This window comes from Pristiophorus japonicus, chromosome 8 (assembly GCF_044704955.1).
Source record: "Pristiophorus japonicus isolate sPriJap1 chromosome 8, sPriJap1.hap1, whole genome shotgun sequence".
Lineage (NCBI taxonomy): Eukaryota > Metazoa > Chordata > Chondrichthyes > Pristiophoridae > Pristiophorus > Pristiophorus japonicus.
In genome coordinates, this window is record NC_091984.1 from 166948071 (window position 1) to 166974229 (window position 26159).

Here is a 26159-nt window from a genome sequence, read left to right on the forward strand (position 1 = left end):
AATTCTATCCCCAAAGTCACTAGTTCTGGAATGTTCCTAGTAACCTCACTGGAGCGACCCATTAATTCAGTCTGTTTGGTTTTAATTAGTTACATTTAAATTATTATTCCATTTGATTTCCCTTTAGGGTGAGCCAGATCTGGTAATAAATGACTTGCTGTTATCAGGAATTCATACTTACATTAGAATTGATCCCGGCCTTTGTGCACGACAGCAATCTGCTTTGAAGCCGTTTGCTTTTAAGAAGCTGGGGCTCGGGAGACACGGTGATGCAGTAGGCTAGATGCTGGCCTTCCACCTCTGGGCTTGGGTTGAGATCCAGTTCCCTGAGTTGATGGTTTCCATTTTGTCTGTAGGCTGTAAGGGACCAATGTGAAATGAGTTCCAGCAGAATCAATTCAATTGCTAGTCAGCATGTGCCCAGAGCACTCAAGTGCCTCTAAATTGGTGGTAGGAGCTAGCAATTACATTTATATAGCACCTTTCACATCCTCAGGACACCCAAAGTGCTTTACAGCCAATGAAATACTTTGGAAGTTGTTGTGTATGCAATAACTGTTAGACTGAGCACTGTTTAACTCCAAGAGGTATGACCTTGGCTCTGCTTTATTAAGGCCCAAAGTTACTGATATACAAAATGGCTGGCCTTTTATACTTGGGCTGCACACAATGGCCTGCAACAGTGACTTCATCTAGTGGCTAGTGATCCCAAAAGTACATACATAACAATACCCCCTGCCCTCTGAGATATTAACACAGTCTGTTACAAATTGATGCGGTCTGGTGTTTTATGCTCCTGGGTTGACCGTCTCAGTTCAATTCCAGCCTTGGGTGAGTGTTCAGAGTCTGTTGTGACTGGTGGCTGGGTGGCTGACCTGGTGGGAGTGGCAATGGCCATGTCAGGGATTGAAAGTCCATTTTCATTGAACATGTCAGTGATTGAAAGTCCCATTCACTGATGACCACTGAGTCCTCTGATGACTGGGGATAGGTTGGTTGGTCGTCGATTGTCTCTTCCTCCGACTGTTCCAGTTCATCTGTGTGCTGCAGCTTTGTCTGATCCGTATGTTTCCTGCATGTTTGCCCATTTTTGAGCTTGACAATAAATACTCTTGGCCATGACAGTACCAGCGATCCACTTGGGACCCTGACCATAATTCAGAACATACATAGGATAATTTACAGAAATATCGCGTGACATAGCTGCGCGATCGTAATACCCTTGCTGACTTTGTCTTCGACATTCAACATGATTATTCAAGTCAGGATGTACAAGAGATAGCTTGGTCTTAAGACCTGTCTTCATCATTAGTTCAGCAGGCGAGACCCCGGTAAGCGTGTGTGGTCTTGTCCTATAACTAAACAGTATGCATGACTGGCGGGTCTGCAGTGATCCTTGGGTTACTCGTTTCATACTCTGCTTTATGATTTGGACAGCACATTCTGCTTGCCCAATGGATGCAGGTTTGAATGGTGCTGACCTTACCTGTTTGATAGCATTGAGTTTCATGAACTTTTGAACTCCTGACTGGTGAAGCACGATCCGTTGTCGCTAACAACGATGTCAGGCAGACCATGTGTTTCAAACATGACACTGAGATTCTCAATGGTAGCTGTGGATGTGCTGGATGACATGATTATACACTCTATCCACTTCGAATATGCATCCACCACAACTAAAAACATCTTCCCCAGGAAACGACCTGCAAAGTCGACGTGGATTCTGGACCATGGTTTGGACAACCACGACCACAGACTCAGTGGCGATTCCGCTGGTGCTTTGCTGAGCTGCATGCAAGTGTTGCACTGATGCACACATGATTCCAGCTCAATTCCTGGCCACTATACATGAGACTTGGCGATGGCTTTCATCATTACAATGCTGGAATGTGTGCTATGTCGCTCATGTACAAATTTCTCTCTTCCCTTTCTTTGGCATAATAACACGATTGCCCCACAGCATACAATCCGACTGAATAGACAGTTCATCTTTGCGACGAATGTAAGGTTTGGTCTCATAGAAACGTAGAAACATAGAAAATAGGTGCAGGAGTGTGCCATTCGGCCTTTCGAGCCTGCACCGCCATTGAATGAGTTCATGGCTGAACATGCAACTTCAGTACCCCATTCCTGCTTTCTTGCCATACCTCTTGATCCCCCGAGTAGTAAGGACTACATCTGACTCCTTTTTGAATATATTTAGTGAATTGGCCTCAACAACTTCTTGTGGTAGAGAATTCTACACGTTCACCACTCTCTGGGTGAAGAAGTTTCTCCTCATCTCGGTCCTAAATGGCTTACCCCTTATCCTTAGACTGTGACCCCTGGTTCTGGACTTCCCCAACATTGGGAACATTCTTCCTGCATCTAACCTGTCTAAAACCGTCAAAATTTTAAACGTTTCTATGAGATCCCCTCTCATTCTGAACTCCAGTGAATACAAGCCCAGTTGAGCCAGTCTTTCTTGATATGTCAGTCCCGCCATCCCGGGAATCAGTCTGGTGACCCTACGCTGCACTCCCTCAATAGCAAGAATGTCCTTCCTCAAGTTAGGAGACCAAAACTGTACACAATACTCCAGGTGTGGCCTCACCAAGGCCCTGTACAACTGTAGTAACAGCTCCCTGCCCCTGCACTCAAATCCCCTCGCTATGAAGGCCAACATGCCATTTGCTTTCTTAACCGCCTGCTGTACCTGCATGCCAACCTTCAATGACTGATGTACCATGACACCCAGGTCTCGTTGCACCTCCCCTTTTCCTAATCTGTCACCATTCAGATAATAGTCTGTCTCTCTGTTTTTACCACCAAAGTGGATAACCTCACATTTATCCACATTATACTTCATCTGCCATGCATTTGCCCACTCACCTAACCTATCCAAGTCGCTCTGCAGCCTCATAGCATCCCCCTCGCAGCTCACACTGCCACCCAACTTAGTGTCATCCGCAAATTTGGAGATACTACATTTAATCCCCTCGTCTAAATCATTAATGTACAATGTAAACAGCTGGGGCCCCAGCACAGAACCTTGCGGTACCCCACTAGTCACTGCCTGCCATTCTGAAAAGTCCCCATTTACTCCTACTCTTTGCTTCCTGTCTGACAACCAGTTCTCAATCCACGTCAGCACACTACCCCCAATCCCATGTGCTTTAACTTTGCACATTAATCTCTTGTGTGGGACCTTGTCGAAAGCCTTCTGAAAGTCCAAATATACCACATCAACTGGTTCTCCCTTGTCCACTCTACTGGAAACATCCTTAAAAAATTCCAGAAGATTTGTCAAGCATGATTTCCCTTTCACAAATCCATGCTGACTTGGACCTATCATGTCACCTCTTTCCAAATGCGCTGCTATGACATCCTTAATAATTGATTCCATCATTTTACCCACTACCGATGTCAGGCTGACCGGTCTATAATTTCCTGTTTTCACTCTCCCTCCTTTTTTAAAAAGTGGGGTTACATTGGCTACCCTCCACTCCATAGGAACTGATCCAGAGTCTGTGGCGTGTTGGAAAATGACTGTTAATGCATCCGCTATTTCCAAGGCCACCTCCTTAAGTACTCTGGGATGCAGTCCATCAGGCCCTGGGGATTTATTGGCCTTTAATCCCATCAATTTCCCCAACACAATTTCCCGACTAATAAGGATTTCCCTCAGTTCCTCCTTCTTACTCGACCCTCTGACCCCTTATATATCCGGAAGGTTGTTTGTGTCCTCCTTAGTGAATACCGAACCAAAGTACTTGTTCAATTGGTCTGCCATTTCTTTGTTCCCCGTTATGACTTCCCCTGATTCTAACTGCAGGGGACCTACGTTTGTCTTTACTAACCTTTTTCTCATTACATATCAGTAGAAGTTTTTACAGTCTGTCTTAATGTTCCCTGCAAGCTTCCTCTCGTACTCTATTTTCCCTGCCCTAATCAAACCCTTTGTCCTCCTCTGCTGAGTTCTAAATTTCTCCCAGTCCCCGGGTTCGCTGCTATTTCTGGCCAATTTGTATGCCACTCCCTTGGCTTTAATGCTATCCCTGATTTCTTTTGATAGCCACGGTTGAGCCACCTTCCCTTTTTTATTTTTACGCCAGACAGGGATGTACAATTGTTGTAGTTCATCCATGCGGTCTCTAAATGTCTGCCATTGCCCAACCACTGTCAACCCCTTAAGTATCATTTGCCAATCTATCCTAGCCAATTCACACCTCATACCTTCAAAGTTACCCTTCTTTAAGTTCTGGACCATGGTCTCTGAATTAACTGTTTCATTCTCCATCCTAATGCAGAATTCCATCATATTATGGTCACTCTTCCCCAAATGGCCTCGCACAACGAGATTGCTAATTAATCCTCTCTCATTACACAACACCCAGTCTAAGATGGCCTCCCCCCTAGTTGGTTCCTCGACATATTGGTCTAGAAAACCATCCCTCATGCACTCCAGGAAATCCTCCTCCACCGTATTGCTTCTAGTTTGTCCTTAGCCCAATCTATATGCATATTAAAGCCACCCATGATAACTGCTGCACCTTTATTGCATGCACCCCTAATTTCCTGTTTGATGCCCTCCCCAACATCACTACTACTGTTTGGAGGTCTGTACACAACTCCCACTAACATTTCTTGCCCTTTGGTGTTCTGCAGCTCTACCCATATAGATTCCACATCATCCAAGCTAATGTCCTTCCTAACTATTGTCCTTTCTAATCCCCTCTTTAACCAGCAATGCTACCCCACCTCTTTTTCCTTTTATTCTATCTTTCCTGAATGTTGAATACCCCTGGATGTTGAGTTCCCAGCCCTGATCATCCTGGAGCCACGTCTCTGTAATCCCAATCACATCTTATCTGTTAACATCTATTTGCACAGTTAATTCATCCACCTTATTACAGATACTCCTTGCATTAAGACACAAAGCCTTCAGGCTTGTTTTTTTAACACCCTTTGTCCTTTTAGAATTATGATGTAGTGTGGCCCTTTTTGTTTCTTGCCTTTGTTTACTCGGCCTTCCACTATTGCTTTTTACCTTCTACCATCTGTTTCTGACTCCATATTACTTCGCCCTGTCTCGCTGCATAGGTTCCCATCCCCCTGCCATATTAGTTTAAACACTCCCGAACTGCATTAGCAAATATTATCCCCAGGACATTTGCTTGGGTATGACTGATCAATCACCTTTGAGGATGCAACTCCTCACCATCGATAAAATCGGGTCCTGGCTGGTCCAGGTCTTAACTTGTTGAGCCGTGACAGGGGTTCCTTCACTCTCAAAGGCATCCATAACTAACAATAGGTCCGTCAGTTGTGGCGTTTCTACCTCTGGCGTGGTCAACGGCAGACGGCTCAAAGCATCGGCACAATTCTCGGTGCTATGTCTATGGCGAATGACATAATCATAAGCGGATAATGTCAGCACCCACCTGGCTGCGGGATGAAGCATTGGTATTGATACCTTTGTTTTCGTAGAACAGTGAAATGAGCGGCTTGTGATCTGTCTCCGGTTCAAACTGAAGACCAAACAAGTACTTGTCATGTTTGTAACCTCACATAACTGTAACCTTTATGTAACAACACTGTACACTGTATATGCCTGAGAAATGCACACCTTGACCACAGGTGGTAAACTTGTGGGAGACACTCCTCACCTGGTCATCCAAGTATATAAAGGGAGGTCCCACACAGAGTCATCACTTCTTGGTCCTATGAATAAAGGTACAGGTCACAGGGTGACCTTGTCTCCAGTATGTGCCTCGTGTTGATTTACTGTAGTGTGTAAGGACACAACATTTGGCGACGAGAAACGGGAATCAAAGACTCGAGAATGGCCACCGGTAGCATGGAGGAACGATACTGTATTGGTGAGGACTGGGATGATTTCGTTGAGAGGCTCCAGCAGAGTTTTGTCACGCAGGACTGGCTGGGAGCGGCAGCGGCTGATAAGCGAAGGGCGCATCTACTGACCAGCTGTGGACCTAAGACGTACGCGCTGATGAAAGACCTGCTCGCACCCAAGCAGCCGGCGGACAAGACCTTTGAGGAGCTCAGCAAACTGATCAGTGAGCACCTCAAACCGGCGAGTAGTATACACATGACCCGACACCGATTCTATACGCGCCGACGTCGGGAAGGACAGAGCATACCGGACTTCGTTGCGGACCTTCGGCGCTTGGCCAGCCTCTGTAAGTTCACAGACGCCTGCAGGGGGAGATGTTATGGGATTTCTTCATTGAGGGCATTGGTCATGCCGGGATTTTTAGGAAGCTAATTGAGACCAAGGACTTGACCTTGGAAGCAGCGGCGTTGATGGCTCAAACCTTCATAGCGGGGGAGGAGGAAACCAAGATCATATATGTGCGCAACTCTGCTCCCAACGTGGCGATGGAGCAGGGAGTTAACATGGTGAACGCAACTCAGAACCCTGCAGCCAGGCAAGGGCAATTCGACACCAACCTTGCAGTAACAGACTCTATGGTGGACCCGCAACAGAGACAATGGCAGGTTGAACGGACATTTACACCATCACAAGGGACAATACGTCCCGGGATGAGACCATTGACACCCACGAACAGAGTGCTCAAGAGTAATCAAAGAGACAATCAGAGAGGAATGCCTGGTACCAACTCTTTTGTTCACAACAATCGCATCTCATGCTGGAGGTGTGGGGGCAAACATACTACGAAGACCAGCCGGTTTCAACAATTCATTTACAGAAATTGTAACTTAAGTAGACTTTTAGTCAGGATGTGCAGGAAGCCCACAACAAGACTGGTTTACAAAGTAAATGAACCACAAGAGGGGTCTACAAGACAGGGGTATACCTAGGACACAACAATGGACACTAGTAGTCAGACTCAACAATGGGCAAATATGTCACAAACATCTAGACTAAGTAAAAAAAAAAGTTTAACATAGGCACTAAAGAACCCAAGGAAGATCATGAGATACTGCCCACACCACTACCAATGAACGAACAACAACCGTCAACAACATACACAGTCCCTGCGGTCAGCCCAGATGAGCCGAAATCACCACAAGTGACAAAGACACATACCAAGACTCAACAACCAGAGCCCCAACTACGACACTCCACGAGAGAACATCGACCACCTAAAAGACTCAATCTTTGACCCAAAGACGTTGGGGGGAGGTGATGTCATGTTTTAACCTCACATAACTGTAACCTTTATGTAACAGCACTGTACACTGTTCACCTGAGAAATGCACACCTTGACCACAGGGGGTGAACTTGTGGGAGACACTCCTCACCTGGTCATCCAAGTATATAAAGGGAGGTCCCACACAGAGTCATCACTTCTTGGTCCTATGAATAAAGGTACAGGTCACAGAATGACCTTGTCTCCAGTATGTGCCTCGTGTTGATTTACTGTAGTGTGTAAGGACACAACAGTACTGATGCATGTTTTTAACCCCATATACACAGGCTAGTGCTTCTTTCTCTACGATTCTGTAGGCTCGTTCCAATTTAGACAAACTTTTTGAAGCATACGTGACTGGTTGAAGTTTACCCGACTTATTACCTTGTTGGAGTATGCAACCAATTCCATATGACGATGCATCACAGGCCAATACTAAACGTTTACATGGAACATAATGTACCAGCAGTTTGTTAGAGCGAAGCAGATTAGTGGCTTTCTCAAAAGCTCTGTCTTGAGATGCGCCCCACACCCAGTTGTCGCCTTTTCTTAGCAGCATGTGCAGTGGTTCTAATAATGTGCTCAATTTAGGTAGGACGTTACCGAAGTAGTTGAGTAAACCCAGGAACGAACGCAGCTCCGTTACATTCTGCGGCTTGGGTGCATTCTTGATGGCCTTGGTTTTTGCGTCTGTGGGCCTGATGCCGTCAGCACAATTTTCCTCCCCAGGAATTCGACCTCTGGTGCCATGAAGACGCACTTCGAGCGTTTCAGCCTGAGTCTCACTTTGTCCAGTCGATGTAGAACCTCTTCCGCGTTGTTCAGATGTTCCTCGGAGTCACGACCTGTGATCAGGATGTCATCTTGGAACACGACGGTTCTGGGAACGGACTTCAGTAGACTCTCCATGTTCCTCTGAAATATTGCTGCAGCCGAGCGAATTCCAAAAGGGCCCCTGTGATAAATAAAGAGTCCTTTATGCGTGTTAATGCACGTAAGTCTCTTTGACATCTCGACCAGCTCCTGTGTCATGTAGGCCGACGTCCAGTCCAGTTTGGTGAACGACTTCCCCCCCGGCTAGCGTTGCAAACAAGTCATCAGCCTTCTGTAATGGGTACTGATCCTGTTTCGAAACCCTGTTGATCGTAGCCTTGTAGTCTCCACAGATTCTGACTGTGCTATCAATTTTCAGCACAGGAACAATGGGGCTGGCCCATTCATTAAATTCAACCGGTGATATGATCCCTTCACGCTGGAGTCTATCCAGTTCGATTTCGACCTTCTCCCTCATCATATACGGAACTGCCCGAGCTTTATGATGGACGGGTCTTGCATCCGAATCCACATGGATCTGCACCTTGGCTCCCGTGAAATTGCCGATGCCTGGTTCGAACAGTGAGGGGAACTTGCTCAGTACTTGGGTACATACATCTTTCTCTGATGACAACGCCTTGATGTCGTTCCAATCGCATCTGATTTTTTCAAGCCAGTTCCTGCCGAACAGCGTTGGGCTATTGCCTGGGACAATCCATAGCGGTAACTCGTGAACCGCACCATCATACAACACTTTAATTGTGGCACTGCCAATCACCGTTATGAGTTCTTTGGTATACGTGTGCAACTTGGCATTGACTGGACTCAGCCTGGGCCTCACACCCTTAGTATCCCACAGCTTGTCGAATGCCCTCTGGCTCATTATCAATTGACTCGCCCCCGTGTCCAGTTCCATCGATACCGGCACGTCATTAAATTTCACGTTGATCATTATCAGTTTGCTCTTAGTTAGGAACAAGTACAGTCCATACACTTCCTCCTCTGGTATCTCGGATTGTGTATCAGGATCCGCACTAGTCTGACCATCGCCCTCCATGTGGTGTGTCGCAGCACGCTTGTTCGTCTGCGGACACATGCGCTGGAGATACCCCACTCTCAGACAGTCTTTGCAACTATATTGCTTAAATCGGCACTGCTGGTGCCGGTGATTTCCCCCACAACGCCAACACGGAGAAATCGGATGCATTCCCACTGGCGGACTTTGGGCAGCCACGGGTTTCACGTACGCAGTCGGGTAGGACCTGCCATGTGCCGCTCTGCTAAACGCCGAATCAATCATATTTATAGAACATGCCGAGTTTCGATTTTCACTGATATCTGCTTTAGACTTCTATCCATCGCCATGTATGACTGAGCGATCGTGATGGCCCTGTTCAAGTCCAATGTCTCCACTGCCAGTAGTTTACGCAGGATCACCTCGTGGTTGATGCCAATTACAAAGAAGTCCCGCAACATGTCTGCCAATACAGTCCCGAACTTACACGGTCCCGCTAGTCGTCTCAGGTTGGCAATGAATTCCACCGCATTCTGGCCCTCTGAGCGAACGTGCATGTAAAATCTGTATGATGATGCCTTCGTCTGGCTTAAGGTGGTCCTGTACCAGTGTACACAATTCTTCTCTGTTGGACTCAAAGGCAGGAGTAGATTCTTTATCAGACTATAAAGTTTTGGACCGCAAAGCGTGAAGTACACCGCCCGGCGCCGATCTGCGTTGCCGACCTCCTCCATTTTGTTGGCTACGGAGAACTGGCGCAACCAGCTCACAAAGTTTGCCCAATCTTCTCCTTTCACAAATCGCCCCAACAATCCAATTATGCTCATTTTTGCATGCAAAGGTTCTTGTTGCCTCGTCACCAAATGTTGTGTATGCAATAACTGTTAGACTGAGTACTGTTTAACTCCAAGAGGTATGACCTTGGCTCTGCTTTATTAAGGTCCAAAGTGACTAATATACAAAACTGCTGGCCTTTTATACTTGGTCTGCACACACATGCGTGCAGCCCAATGGCCTCCAACAGCGATGCCATCTAGTGGCTAGTGATCCCAAAAGTACATACATGACAGAAGTGTAGTCACTGTTACAATGTGGGAAATGCAGCAGTCAATTTGTGCTTCGCAAGATCCCACATAAAGTAATTAGACAATCACCAGATAATCTGTTTCACTGATATTGGTTGAAGGATAAATATTGGTCAAGGCACCGTGGCGAACACCCCTGCTCTTTGAATGGTACCATGGGATCTTTTACATCCATCTGCGAGGGCAGACATCTCGGTTTAATATCTCATTCAAAAGATAGCACCTCCGACAGTGCAGCACTCCCTCAGTACTGCACTACAGTGTCAGCCTAGATTTTGTACTCAAGTCTCTGGAATGGAATTTGAACCCACAACCTTCTGACTCAAAGGTGAGCGTGCTACCCACTGACACACACCTCAAATTAATTCATGATTTCATTAAAATAGTGAACAGTGTAGCTTCACCCAGAATACTGGACCCTGTTTTTAAAAATAACAAAGCAACTTCTATCCCCACTTGGGTGTCTTAATCAGAGATACCATAGGATGTGGGAAATAAAAACATGTCAGATTTGGTGCCAGTAAAGGGCACTCTTCTGGGGTCAGGTTTGAGTTATAATGTTAGGGTGCTGTAGAAAGATTTAATTCTGCATCTAAACATGCCGCACCAAGTCCCGCTCACCCATCACCCCTGTGCTCGCTGACCTCCATTGGCTCCTGGTCCGGCAACACCTCAATTTTAAAATTCTCATCCTTGTTTTCAAATTCCTCCATAGCCTCACCTTCCCTATCTCTGTAACCTGTGACTTGGGTAGACAATTGGGTGCTCCTCCCTGATACCATTCACTGGGTTGAGGGCAGCACATGTGACTGGCCTGCTGAGATAGAACGCTGCACTGTGCCAGCTAGCAATAGTCAGTGCTAGCTAGTGAGAGTCTGCACATGGCGCATTCCTCAGCCTTTCAAAAGCATTTTCAGCCTCAACAGACCAAATATTTGTCTGGGCTTCCCTTTCCTTTCCCGAGTTAAATCTGTTCACTATCAGGCTACCCTATTGCAACTATCTGCAAATATGCGAGAGTAGTTACTCAAGCCGCATTTGCTGGGGCAGACCCAGAGCACCAAACAGCCTAAACTTCTCTGGCCAAACCTCTGTTTCTCCCCGCGCCCCGATCCAAATAATGAGCTGGTCGTACTGATGTTACATTCTTTGGCCTTAATTGTCAATCCTGTTCTACTTTGGAGTTCAATATGTCGGTGAGATGGTGAGGTGTTCTTCCCATGTCTGACTAAATATATTTTAGGATATAATCCCCAGCCAATCAGGATGGAATCCATTGGCTGTTACAATGTGGTGGCTTCATTTTTCATTCTAAAAGGCGTGACTGTAAATTTGTATAGCCCTGGGACTGGACTTTGGGCTTGTTGCCATCTGTTTTCGCCCCGGACAGGCGGCAATGGTGGCAGTAAGCTCTTTCTGGCGGGCGGCCAGCTGCCGGCACCCCGCCGGGGTTTTCGGTGCTGGTTTTAGCATTACCGCCCGGAAGAGGCAAGCCGGTGTGCAACGCCCCTGGTTGTGACACCGGCTCGATTTCTGGTTGCTGCCCAACCCGTAGTGCTCCGTAGGGCGCCGTGCTGGGACCACCTGTGGAAGCGAGCGGTCTGAGCTGTAGCGGCTGCAGTGAGGGAAGTAATGTCGTCCTCAGGTAAGTGTGATTGTTTTTTGGTTTTTTTTGCGATTTATGTTTTGGTGATGTGAGGTATTTATCGGGAATGTTTTTGGTGTTTTGTCAGGTTTTTTTTCTCCCCAGGCCCCTCTTACAGCGCTCCGAGGCTGGCTGTTTAGCTTGGGATTTTCGCTTGCTGAACCGGCCTAGCGCCCTGAGAGAGGTGTGCAATGCCCCACTTAGCGCTCCGCTCTACATTTGGGGCCCAGCTGATGAATTTTGTTGACTGAGGCGCAAACTGTTCCTGGGCGTAAACTATACCGCCCCACCGCCATTACCGCCCCGAAATGGGCAGAACCGAAAATCCAGCCCCTGATGTAACAAAGAGAGTGAAACAGAGCCTTTGTGTTAAATGCCGTTAACCTTCATCAGGTTTAGTGATCGGATACTTGGGACTCCCTAGTTTCTACAGAGCTCCCTCCATGTGAATCATCAGATAGGTGTCAGATTCTGTTCAGTTATTTAGCATGACCTACACAAAACTGTGTGGTCTTGCCCTTGGGGACTAACACCACCAGTGATGCAGACAAGCTCCCAGTTGCACCATCTCCCGTACCCCACAAGCTGTGTGTTCCCTTACACTGTGTGGCACAGGGTATGTGTGCCTGCTCACTGGCTTTGACATGTCTGTCACGTGTACAAACTGCTTTGCATAGCCTGGTTTGCCCGAGGGCATTGAGTAAAACCCAGCAACAATTTCCTGACTTGCTGTCCCTCTGTAGGAGATAACTGAGCTCACAGTGATCCTGCCTAGCGAGTAATCTGTTTGACTTTTCAATGAGATCTGTAATCCCACCTTCCTCTCCTTCATCTGGATTGGCAATATCATCATAGGCAGTCCCTCGAAATCGAGAAAGACTTGCTTCCACTCTAAAATGAGTTCTTAGGTGACTGTACAGTCCAATACGGGAATTACAGTCTCTGTCACAGGTGGGACAGATAGTCGTTGAAGAAAAGAACAGGTGGGACTGGTTTGCCGCACGCTCTTTCCGCTGCCTGCGCCTGGTTTCTGCATGCTCTCGGCGATGAGTCTCGAGGTGCTCAGCACCCTCTCGGCTGCACTTCCTCCACTTAGGGCGGTCTTTGGCCAAGGACTCCCAGGTGTCAGTGGGGATTTTGCACTGTATCAAGGAGGCTATGAGGGTGTCCTTGAAACGTATCCTCTGCACACCTTAGGCTCGCCTGCCGTAATATTGGCAATAATAGACTGAGCCATTCCCTCACAACAGAGGTAGGACTTTAACATGTTCATGTGATAGATCCGACACTTGCATGGCTAGTTGAGGATCTCAAGTACATCATCTACTGAGTACGGACCTGCTAATAAGGCTGTAAATCCTTTTGCTTCACTGGCAGCAGCATCAACATGCTCTGGCCTACGTAGTACTCCCATGGCATCAAATCCAACACCCAAATCCAGGTCGCTGATTGTAGTGCGGGCGGGTACAACAGGAGCAGTGGGGTCGGGGCGAAGGAGCGGCAAGAGTTCGTAGAGGGATGTGATCGGGGCCCAGGAGAGGCGAGAGTTTGGGCCCAGAAGAGACGAGTGCCCAGGGGCAGCATGGGCCAGTCCACACTGCGATTGTGTGCACACTCGGTCCGTGCAGCAGAGCTGGTCTCCAGTCGTCTTGGATAACCCTTGCCACTGGACCAAGACCTAGCTCTGTCAAGCCCGTGTGGTGGCTGGTGTGCAACGGCCACCACATGTTTAAAAAAATCCACGCACAGGCATCTTCCACCCTTCAATATGTAGTTCAGGACCTGGAATATTAGGTCCTTCATTGAAACACGTGTGAACTCATCCCTTTTTGGCGTGGAAGCAAGTCATCCTCGATTCGCGGGACCTCCTATGAATGACTCCCACAGCCTAGCATTGCACTCATACCAGCTTCTCCGGCAGTCTAGCTCATGTTTTCAGTTCGTATATGTAAGATTAGGTCATTCCTTAAATTAAGTACACAGGCCTCAAAATTACACTTCTGTCGTTGCTGGGGCTTAAAAATGGGCATTTGTTTGACTGGCCAACAAAATGTGATGGAAGCTCTTTCGGCCAGCTTCCTGCCCCAAAATTGATTTCCCTATCCCGAGTTTCCAAACAGGGTTTGGCTCTTCCTGCGATCTGCTCACTGGGTCCCGTGTACCTAATTAGAATATATGGCAATGAGGGTCCGTGGTGCTGCAGCCCTGAGTTTCCCCGTTCTACACTCGCAATGCACTGGGGGTAAGAGTGAGAAATATAAGGCATAGTTGTCTCAGGATCAGCTCAGACTGGAGGAAGTGAGGAATTTGAGCCTGAAGATTGCTGAAAATTTGAGCAGTGATTATTTATTACCTCTGACTGCTTGTGGGAGTTCTTAGTCCACCAGGACCCTATTTTCCCACGCACTACAGTAAGGAGGCTACACTTCACCAGTTACTGTATTACCAAAGCTCTCTCAGAATATATAGGGAGCATAGGTCATGTGAAGACCTTAGTGAGGAGATGCGTGTTAGAAGAGTACTCTTCACCAAAGGGTAGGCCTGCCACCTGTTGCCCAAGGATTTGAAGCCATTATCTGCACGCTGCTGTCTCGCTGACCACCTTACTCTCTTTTTATGGCACTGGCTCTTTCAGGGAGTCACGGGTGATTTACATAATATCAGCCAGTGTGCAGTATGGTCATACGTTCATCAGGTGACTGACGCACTTCACAAGAGTGCTGGGGATTTCATTGACTTTGCCATCACAGTAAGGCAGCATGATGGGCACATTAGTGTTTCTGGCTTTCCGAAATACCAATAAATGGCGCCCATATTGATTTGAGATCTCCTACAGTCATCCCCCTGAAATTTCCTCAACCGGAAGGGTTTCCGCTCCCTGAATGTACAGATTGTGTGTGACAATCTGCAAAGGATCCTGAAAGTCAACACACGATATGCTGGAAATTTGTTACATTGCATTTCCTTTTTGACATTCGGCACTCTCTGACCTCTTTGAATAAAACAAAAAGCATGCCAATGGGTGGTTTGTGGGATCCCCCTGCTCCCATGGATAATGATCCCACTAAGAGTTGCACAAAGAGACGTGCTACAGCAAGCACACACGTTGACCAGAGTGGTCATGAAGCAGACCATTGGGGTCATAAAGGGGTGCGTTGGCTGCCTTGACAAATCAGGAAGGGCACAGTATGTGCCAGCTCATGTGTCTTACTTAGTTGCAGCCTGTTCTCTGTATAACTTCACCATTGTTATGTATGTAAACATTACCAATGTGTAAGACTTGCCACCCGGGGGCGCACCTGTGGGAGACTCAAGGGTCACCTGCACACCCTGGGCAAACAGGTATAAAAGGCAGACTACCATGCTGCCTCCTCACTCTGGAGTTACATTAAAGTGACCAAGGTCACAACAGTTTGAGCTTACAATATACAGTCTTGTGGAGTTATTCTAAACATAACAATTAGCGACGAGTAACAGATCACGAACTTTCACGCAATTATGGCTGCCGTTGGTATTCTTGAGAGATTTGTTGAGGTTGAAGCCTTCATTGAGCGTCTTGACCAGTACTTCGTGGCCAACGAGCTGGAAAAGGAAGAACCGCAGTCAAGCGCAGGGCAATTCTCCTCAATGTTTGCGTGTCCACGGTATATGACCTCATCAAAAATCTGCTAGCACAGACGAAACCAATGGAGAAGACATATGAAGAGTTGTGCGCGCTGGATTGGCAACACCTCAAGCCGAAGGAAAACATCTTGATGGTCAGGTATTGCTCTTATACGCACCACCGTTCCGAGGGCCAGGATGTGGCGAGCTATGTCGCCGACTTAAGACGCCTTACGGGACCGTGCGTATTTGCTGGATTTTTGGGGTAAGTGTTGCGGGACTTTTTCGTGCTTGGAATTGGCCACAAGGTCATTCTTTGCAAACTGCTGTCTGCCGAATTCCTAGATCTGAGCAAGGCCATCACAATAGCCCAGGCTTTTATGTCCACAAACGGTAACACTAAACAGATATCATTGCAGCATCAGAACTCACCGGCAAGTACTGTGCATAAATGCTGCCTTCAGCAGGCAGAACTGTACATGGCAGGGCCTACATGCCCGCAGAGGCCAGACCTAGGATGACTCAGAGTCCGCCATGGGGCGTGAATGCGAATCCATTAGCACCATGTTGGCGCTGCGGGGGTAATCATAGAGTCCATCAATGTCGATTCAAGCACTACATGTGCAAGGGTTGTGGAGCAATGGGGCACCTCCAGCGAATGTGCAGACGTGCTGCGACTCAACATGTCGGCAGAGTCGGCAGAAGATGATCGATCCGGCGCAGATCACACTGAACGAGTAAGAGAGGCAACTCAACCCGAAGCTGAAGAGGAAATGTATGGATTACACACCTTCACCACAAAAAGCCCTCCGATAATGTTAAAAGTCAAATTAAATGGCATTTCAGTTTCCATGGAATTAGACACGGGGGCGAGTCAGTCAATTATGAACCAGAAGGCTGTTGAGAAACTGTGGGGCAACATGGCACAAAGGCCAAAATTAAGCCCGATTCACACCAAGCTGTGCACTTACACCAAAGAGCTCATACCAGTCATTGGCAGTGAAGGTATCGTACGATGGAGCTGTGCGTGATTTACCACCATGGATTGTACCAGGCGATGGCCCAGCGCTGTTTGGCAGAAGCTGGCTAGGAAAAATCCGATGGCACTGGGACAACATCAAAGCACTGTCTTCGGTGGATGACGCCTCATGTGCCCAAGTGCTAAACAAATTCCCGTCGTTATTCAAGCCAGGCATCGGCAACTTCACAGGTGCCAAAGTGCAGATCCATCTAGTCCCTGATGCACGACCCATTCACCACAAGGCCCGAGCGGTTCCATACATGAGGCGAGAGAAAGTCGAGATCGAGCTGGACAGACTTCAAAAGAGGGGATCATATCGTCAGTCGAGTTCAACGAGTGGGCCAGTTGTGCCGGTGTTGAAGAGCGATGGGACGGTCAGTCAATGGGTCAGGCAAACTGCAACCGGTTGCAGTTGCGTCCAGAAGGTTATCTAAGGCTGAAAGAAGTTACAGTATGGTTGAGAAAGAAGCATTAGCATGCGTATACGGGGTTAAGAAAATGCACCAATACCTATTTGGGCTCCGGTTCAAGCTCAAAACCAACCACAAGCCGCTCATTTTGTTGTTCTCAGAAAGCAAAGGTATTAACACCAATGCTTTGTCCCGAATCCAAAGATGGGCACTAACGTTATCTGCGTATGGTTATGTAATCCGACACAGACCAGGCACTGAGAACTGTGTGGATGCCCTCAGTCGGCTACCATTGCCCACCACCGGGGTGGAAATCGCGTAACCCGCAGACTTGTTCCTTGTAATGGATGTTTTTGAGAGCGAGGGGTCACCTGTCACCCGGTGCTATCACTAGTAAAAAGCTGCGTACTCAATGGGAGCTGGTCGGCGGTCCCAGGGGAAATGCAAGTTGAAATTAAGTAATTCCACCGTCGCAAGGACGAAATGTCCATCCATTCAGACTGCCTCCTATGGGGGAATCGTGCAATTTTGCCCAAAAAAGACAGGGAAACGTTTATACGTGACCTTCACAGTACCCACCAAGGCATAGTCATGATGAAGGCTATCGCCAGGTCGCACGTTTGGTGGCCCGGCATTGACTCAGAGTTGGAGTCATGCATTCACCAATGTAACACTTGCTCACAGTTGAGCAATACACCAAGGGAGGCCCCACTGAGTCTGTGGTCATAGCCCTCCAAACCGTGGTCAAGGGTCCATGTAGATTTCGCTGGCCACTTTCTCGGAAAGATGTTCCGAGTAGCAGTGGATGCTTACGCTAAATGGATTGAATGTACAATAATATCATCATGTAAGTCCACTGCCAACATTGAAAGCCTCTGGGCCATGATGGCCACCCATGGTTTGCCCGATGTTTTTGTTAATGACAATGGACCATGCTTCACCAGCTCGGAATTCAACGAGTTCATGACCCGCAATGGCATCAAGCATGTCAGGTCTGCACCATTTAAGCCCGCATCCTATGGTCAAGCGGAAGGGGCAGTCCAAACTATCAAGCAGAGCTTGAAACGCGTGATGGACGGTTCCCTGCAGACCCGGTTATCTCGGGTTCTGCTCAGCTACCGCACACGACCCCACTCGCTTACCGCGGTTCCCCCTGCAGAATTGCTAATGAAGAGAGCACTGAAAACCAGACTCTCCTCAGTCCACCCGGATCTCAATGATCATGTAGAAACCCGACGTCATTGGCATAACGTGTACCATGATCGCGCGGCTGTATCACGTGACATTGAGGTTAATGACCCTGTGTTTGTTCTTAATTATGGTCATTGTTGTGTATCTGTAAAGCATGCACTCCCATGTTCCGCCACCAGGGAGCGCATCCCCTGAAGTCCCAAGGGATCCCAGCATCCCTTGGGAGCACTGTATATAAGCCGGCCCCTAAGGCCTGTTCCTCACTCTGGAGTGTCTTAATAAAGACTGAGGTCACTGTTACTTTAACCTCCCTGTGTGCAGCCTCATCTGTGTTAGGAACACAATAACTGGCGACGAGTATACGAATCCAACACAAAGATGCAGCAAACTGTGGGCATCCTGGAGAACTCAGAGGGTGAGGACTGGGAAGCCTATGACGAATGGCTAGACCAGTACTTTGTAGCCTACGAGCTGGACGGAGAAGGAAGCGCTGCAAAAAGGAGAGCGGTCCTCCTCATTGTGGGGCACCGACCTACAGCCTCATGAAGAATCTTCTGGTTCTGGTGAAACCCACAGATAAATCGTATGAGGAGCTGTGTACACTGGTTCAGGAGCATCTTAACCCGAGGTATCGGTTCTACACGTGCCAGCGATCTGAAGATCAGGAAGTGGCAAGCTATGTCGCCAAGCTAAGATGACTTGCAGGACAATGTGAGTTTTATGGCTACCTGGAGCAGATGCTCAGACTTTTTTGTACTGGGCATTGGCCACAAGACCATCCTATGAAAACTTTTGACTGTCGAGACACCGACCCTCAGTAAGACCATTGTGATAGCACAGGCGTTTATGTCCACCAGTGATAACACCAAACAAATCTCTCAGCACACAAGTGCGAGCAATGTTCATAAATTAACTGGAACTGTGTTTGTGAGCAGAAATGTACAGGGCAGAAACCACGAGTCTACAACTGCTAGTAGGCCTCAGGTGACCCAAATGACTTAGAGTCTGCAACAAAGGATGAATGCAAGGCAATGCACACCTTGTTGGCATTGTGGAGGCTTACATTCAGCCTATTCATGCTGCTTCAAAGGGTATGTTTGCAAGAGCTGTGGAACAATGGGGCACCTCCAACGAGCTTGCAGATGAGCTGCAAGCTCTGCAAAACTTGCTAACCACTACGTGGCAGAGGAAGATTGGTCCATGGTGGATCAAAGCAATTTCGAGCCTCAGAGAGAGGAGGCAGATGCTGAAGTACACGGGGTGCACACATTTTCGATGAAATGCCACCTATAATGCTAAATATAAAATTGAATGGCTTGCCCGTAGCCATGGAACTGGACACTGGCGCTAGCCAATCCATCATGAGTAAAAAGATGTTTGTGAGACTGTGGTGCAACAAGGCACTCAGACCAGCCCTGAGCCCCATCCACACAAAACTGAGAACGTACACCAAAGAGCTCATCACTGTCCTGGGCAGCACCATAGTCAAGGTCACCTCCGAGGGCACGGTGCATGAACTGCCACTCTGGATGGTCCCGGGCGATGGCCCCACACTGCTTGGAAGGAGCTGGCTGGGCAAAATCCGCTGGAACTGGGATGACATCCGACTGCTATCACATGTCGATGAGGCCTCATGTACCCAGGTTCTTAACAAATTTCCTTCCCTTTTTGAGCCAGGCATTAGAAACTTTTCCGGGGCGAAGGTGCGGATCCACTTGGTCCCAGAGGCATGACCCATTCACTACAAGGCGCGAGCGGTACCTCACATGATGAGGGAGAGAGTAGAAATCGAGCTGGACAGGCTGCAACGTGAGGGCATCATCTCCCCAGCGGAATTCAGTGAGTGGGTCAGCCTAATTGTTCCAGTACTCAAAAGTGATGGCACGGTCAGGATTTGCGGTGATTATAAAGTAACTATTAATCGTTTCTCGCTACAGGACCAATACCCGCTACCTAAGGCAGACGGCCTATTTGCGACGCTGGCAGGAGGCAAGACGTTCACCAAACTCGACCTGACTTTGGCCTACATGACGCAGGAGCTGGAGGAGTCATTGAAGGGCCTCACCTGCATCAACACGCACAAGGGACTGTTCATCTACAACAGATGCCCGTTTGGAATTCGGTCGACTGCAGCGATCTTCCAGAGAAACATGGAGAGCCTACTCAAGTCGGTACCACGCATGGTGATTTTTCAGGACGACATATTGGTCATGGGTCGGGACACCGTCGAGCACCTACAAAACCTGGAGGAGGTCCTCCAGCGACTGGATCGCGTAGGGCTGCGGCTGAAGAGGTCGAAATGCGTCTTCATGGCAACAGAAGTGGAGTTTTTGGGGAGAAAGATCGCGGCGGACGGCATTTGGCCCACAGACACCAAGACAGAGGCTATCAGGAACGCACCCAGGCCACAGAATGTCATGGAGCTGTGGTCGTTCCTGGGACTCCTCAACTATTTTGGTAACTTCCTACCGGGGTTAAGCACCCTGTTAGAGTCCCTACATGTGTTATTGCGTAAAGGTGAGAACTGGGTATGGGGGGGAAAAAAACGAGTAATTGCTTTTGAGAAAGCCAGAAACATTTTATGCTCCAACAAGCTGCTTGTATTGTATAACCCGTGTAAAAGACTTGTGCTAGCATGTGATGCGTCATCGTACGGAGTCGGGTGTGTATTACAGCAAGCTAACGTTGCAGGGAAGTTGCAACCTGTCGCCTATGCCTCCAGGAGCTTGTCTAAGGCTGAGAGGGTCTACAGCATGATTGAGAAAGAGGCATTAGCGTGTGTGTTCAGGGTAAAGAAAATGCATCAGTACCTGTTTGGCCTCAAATTTGAGCTGGAAACCGATCACAAGCCCCTCATATCCCTGTTCACTGAAAATAAGGGGACAAATACTAATGCCTCAGCCCGCATACAATGTGGGCACTCGCGCTATCAGTGTATAACTATTCCATCCGCCACAGGCTAGGCACCGAGAACTGTGCGGATGCTCTCAGTCGGCTACCATTGCCCACCACAGGGGCAGAAATGTCGCAACCTGCAAACTTGTTGATGGTGGTGCAGCCTGCAGAGTGTTGATGGTCATGGAAGCGTTTAAAAATGATAAATCACCTGTCACGGCCCGCCAGATTAGGACTTGGACCAGCCAAGATCCTCTGCTGTCCCTAGTAAAAAAACTGTGTACTGCATGGGAGCTGGGCCAGCATCCCCGTTGAAATGCAAAAGCTAATCAAGCTGTTCCAGCGGCGAAAGGACAAGCTGTCCATTCAGGCAGACTGCCTGTTGTGGGGTAACCACGTAGTGCTACCCAAAAAAGGCAGGGAGACGTTCATCTCGGATCTCCACAGCACACACCTGGGTATAGTAATGATGAAAGCGATAGCCAGATCCCACATGTGGTGGCCCGGTATCAACTCTGACTTAGAGTCCTGTGTACGGCAATGCAGCGTGTGTGCTCAGTTGAGCAACGTTCCCAGAGAGGCACCATTAAGTTTGTGGTCCTGGCCCTCCAGACCATGTTCAAGGATCCATATCGACTGTGCGGGCCTGTTTCTTGGTAAAATGTTCCTGGTGGTGGTGGATGCTTTTTCAAAATGGATTGAATGTGAAATAATGTCGGGAAGCACCGCCACCGCCACCATTGAAAGCCTGAGGGCCATGTTTGCCACCAACGGCCTGCCTGACATACTGGTCAGTGACAACGGTAACCATGTGTCACCAGTGCCGAATTTAAAGAATTCATGACCTGCAATGGGATCAAACATGTCACCTCTGCCCTGTTTAAACCAGCCTCCAATGGGCAGGCAGAGCGGGCAGTACAAACAATCAAACAGAGTCTTAAACGCGTCACAAAGGCTCACTCCAAACCCACCTGTCCCGAGTACTGCTCAGCTACCGCACGAGATCCCACTCGCTCACAGGGGTGCCCCCGGCTGAGCTACTCATGAAAAGGACACTTAAAACCAGACTCTCGCTGGTTCACCCCAACCTGCATGATCAGGTAGAGAGCAGGCGGCAGCAACAAAATGTAAACGATGGTCGCGCCACTGTGTCACGGGAAATTGATCTGAATGACCCTGTGTATGTGCTAAACTATGGACATGGTTCCAAGTGGATCGCGGGCACGGTGATAGCTAAAGAGGGGAGTAGGGTGTTTCTAGTCAAACTAGACAATGGACAAATTTGCAGAAAGCACCTGGAGCAAACGAGGCTGCGGTTCACAGACTGCCCTGAACAACCCACAGCAGACACCACCTTTTTCGAGCACACAACACACACTCAAAGGATCAACGACACCACCCCGGACCAGGAAATCAAACCCATCACACCCAACAGCCCAGCAAGGCCAGGCTCACCCAGCAGCCCTGCAGGGCCAACAACACGCCAGTCCAGTGAGGGCACAGCCAACACACCAGAACAGACATTTGTACTGAGGCGGTCCACCAGGGAAAGAAAGGCTCCCGACCGCCTCACCTTGTAAATAGTTTTCACTTTGACTTTGGGGAGGAGTGATATTGTGTATCTGTAAAGCATGCACTCCCATGTTCTGCCACCAGGGAGCGCATCCCCTGAAGTTCCAAGGGATCCCAAGGGAGCAGTGTATATCAGCCGGCCCCTAAGGCCTGTTCCTCACTCTAGAGTGTCTTAATAAAGACTGAGATGACTGTTACTTTAACCTCCCTGTGTGCAGTCTCATCTGTGTTCGGAATACAACAGTCATGGTCTCAAATGGGTTGCTGACACTGCGTTAGCCAAGAAGGGGAATAGAGTGTTTGTCGTCAAACTTTTGAATAGACAAACGTGCAGAAAGCACTTGGATCAGACCAAACTGCGATTCACTGACAACCAAGAACAGTTTGAAGAGGATATTACCATCATTGATCCATCCACACACACCCAACCAGCAATCGACCTCGCGGTCAACCACGAGGATGAACCCATCATGCCCGACAGTCCAATCAGACCAGCCGCACTACAGTGCAGCAATGATCCGACCAACTCACCCATGCCAGGACTTCAACTCAGGCGATCAACCAGGCGCAGAGCCCCGGATCGCCTCAACTTGTAAATAACTTGTACATAAGACTTTGGGGAGGAATGATGTTATGTATGTAACCATTACCAATGTGTAAGACTTGCCACCAGGGGGCGCATCTGTGGTCACCTGCACACCCTGGGTAAGCAGGTATAAAAGGCAGACTACCATGCTGCCTCATCACTCTGGAGTTACAATAAAGAGACCAAGGTCACAACAGTTTGAGCTTAAGATATACAGTCTTGTGGAGTTATTCTAAACGTAACAACCATCAAAAATACCTGGATGTGGACATTCTGGGGAAGGTGGCCCTGGCAGATTTGAAGGCAGCAGTAGATGGAGGGGAACATCAGAACTGTCAATCAGAGCACTCCTCATTGACTATTGAAAGGGGCATCAGACCAGAACTGATCAGTTTCGCTTGGTTTAACCTGGTCTCTTCTTCATTCTGACACCCATTGCTGTGGTGAGTCCACAGAGAAGGAGGGTAATAATAATAACTTTTATTTAAATAGTGCCTTTAACATAGTAAAATTACAAGGTGCTTCACAGCAGTGTTACAAGACAAAACAGATAAACTTGACACTGAACCACAAAAGAAGAAATTAAAGCAGATGACCAAACGCATGGTTGAGGTCATGTATCCAGACATGTTTACTGCTTGTACTATTACATATGATGTGCCACCAGAGGACACTACTGTGGGAAACTTGTACACCAGCTGTATGGTTACTAAGGTGTGTCACCAGAGGGCAGTACAGTGGGAGACTTGTAGGTTACCTGTACAGGTGTGCCAGGCCTAGTATAAAAGACAGGCCACCATGTGTGATCATCACTCGGGAGTTATATTAAATGGACAAAGGTCACGACATTTCAAGTGCAATACTTTGCCTCGTGGAGTCATTATCAGAGCATCCAAAGACATAACAATTGACGACGAGATTACGGACCTTCATGCGAAAATGGCTAACTTTGGTACATTGCAGCAGTTCGCTGATGGTGATGATTGGGACGCCTTTGTGGAGAGGCTCGACCATTTCTTCACAGCAAACGACCTGGCAGGCGACAATCCGGCCACACTGGCTGATAAGCGCAGAGCTATCCTGCTCACCAGTTGTGGGCCCACCATCTATGACCTCGTCAGGGACTTACTGGCACCAACGAAGACAATGACCAAGACGTATGAGGAGCTTGTAACGCTGATCCAAGAACAACTCAAGCCCAAAGAGCATCCTCACAGCCAGCCACTGTTTTTAGGCACACTGACGGCCCGAAGACCGGGAAATCACGAAATACGCTGCAGACCTCAGGAGGCTGGCGGCACCGTGTGATTTCGGCGACCACCTGACCGAAGTGCTGCGAGATATCTTTGTCATCGGAATCGGCCAGGAGGGCCTTCTTCACAGGCTACTATCTGCGGATACCACAGTCACACTGCAGAAGGCCATCACCGTGAGCCAAGCATTCATGACCTCGACCTGCGGCTCTAGGCGGGTGTCTCAACCTCAGGACTCAAACCCGGCAAGTACTGTACACAGACTGATGCCTTTTAGAGGCTGGATTGTAGAACGTGAATCTCCTCAGGGGAGAGAGAACAGGCCCCCGAGTCCCTTAACTCTGAGTCCGCCGAGGGGGGCTAATCGAGTAGCACCATGCTGGTGTTGCGGAGGGAATCACAGGGCTCACCAGTGCCATATTACGGACTATTTGTGTGCAAAGGGTGCAGCACAAAGGGCCACCTCCAGCGAATGTGTAAAAGAAATAGGACTCATCATGTTGATGAAGAGTCTGCAGAGGGCCATGAATCCAGCGCGAATTATGAAGAAGTGGTCAGAGAGGCAGCTCAGCCCCACGATGAGATGTACGGAATGTTTACCTGCACCACCGAATGTTCCAATTGATAATGGAAGTCGAGATAAACAGCGCCCAAGTCTTCATGGAGGTGGACACGGTGGGTGAGCCAGTCAGGAATGAATCAAGAAGCCTTTGAGAGGCTATGGGACAATCAAACTGAATGACCCAAGTTGGTCTCAGTTCAGGCAAAGCTGCACACCAACACCAATGAACTGATCCCAGTCATTGGTAGTGCAGATGTAAAGGTACTCCATGATGTCGTGGTGCACAAGTTACCACTGTGGATTGTTGTAGGTGATGGACCATGGACAGAAGGTGGATGGAGAAGATCGATTGGAGCTGGGAAGATTTCATCCCTCCAGCGATCGACGCCCCCGCACTCAAGGACAAAGCAAGCCCCCACCTGAGGTTGGATCCGGCACCGGAGAGCAGACCAGCACAGCACCCAAGGCACAGACCGCTCAGCACAACTGCGTGGAGATGATCCAGCTGAGACGACCTGAACGCACCTTCCAGGCTCCAGTGGCAGGACTCCGGAGGAAGAAAATCGGATCCAAAGGTGACTTCCCAGCTTCAGTGGCAGAACCCGGGGAGAAGAGGATCACAGCAGTTGACATCGTGGATGGGAGAAAGGTGGCCAAACCACAAGGTGAAGCACTGAAGGAAAAGATGGCGGCAACCAGACCACGAGGTGCAGCACTGATGGAGCAACACGTGGTACCCAGCGAAGAAGAAGATTGGGGGAAAGATAGCAAGGCTCTCTTAAAGGAAGCCAGCAACGCACACACTTAAAGGGACAGGTCCACATTCTCAATCAATGTAACAGCAACTGTGAGTTAAATGTAAAGCTTCTAATTGATGATCAGAGTTTAAACATGTAATAAGCAAAGAAAAGTCGTGCGATTGCGATCAGAGCTGCAGTTTTTCTACAATGAGTAATGAAATGCTGTGCGATGCAGGATTTCAACTGTATTCAGATAGTGTAGTGGCCAAACACACATCAGGAGCACACAGGTCCAGCGGACTACTCAATGCTGTAGCCTGCGTCCCTGGGACTAAAGTGATGCCCCACGGAGTGTGGCCACAGCAGCTAATATAGACAAGCTGCAGAGCAGGCGATCTCAGGAGGGCAACGGCACCGGTATCGATACCCTGCCCCCGATCGGCTCCACCTCCCAGGCACCCGATGGCACCAACCGCCACGAGCCTGAAAGAGCAAACCGCGCTAAGGCACAGCCCCCAGACCCTATCGCCACCAAGGCTACACCCGGGAACGAAGGGTCACCCGCAACAGTTCTCCCAAATGGGACCGGGATCAGCTAGGATCCCAAACCA

The 26159-nt window shown here is 48.6% G+C and overlaps 1 protein-coding gene across 1 annotated transcript in view; it reads left to right on the plus strand.

The window, feature by feature from the left end:
• LOC139269216 (glutathione hydrolase 1 proenzyme-like) overlaps positions 1-26159 on the plus strand; it is a 122532-nt gene that overhangs the window by 21542 nt on the left and 74831 nt on the right. The gene's annotated exons all lie outside the window — the stretch shown is intronic.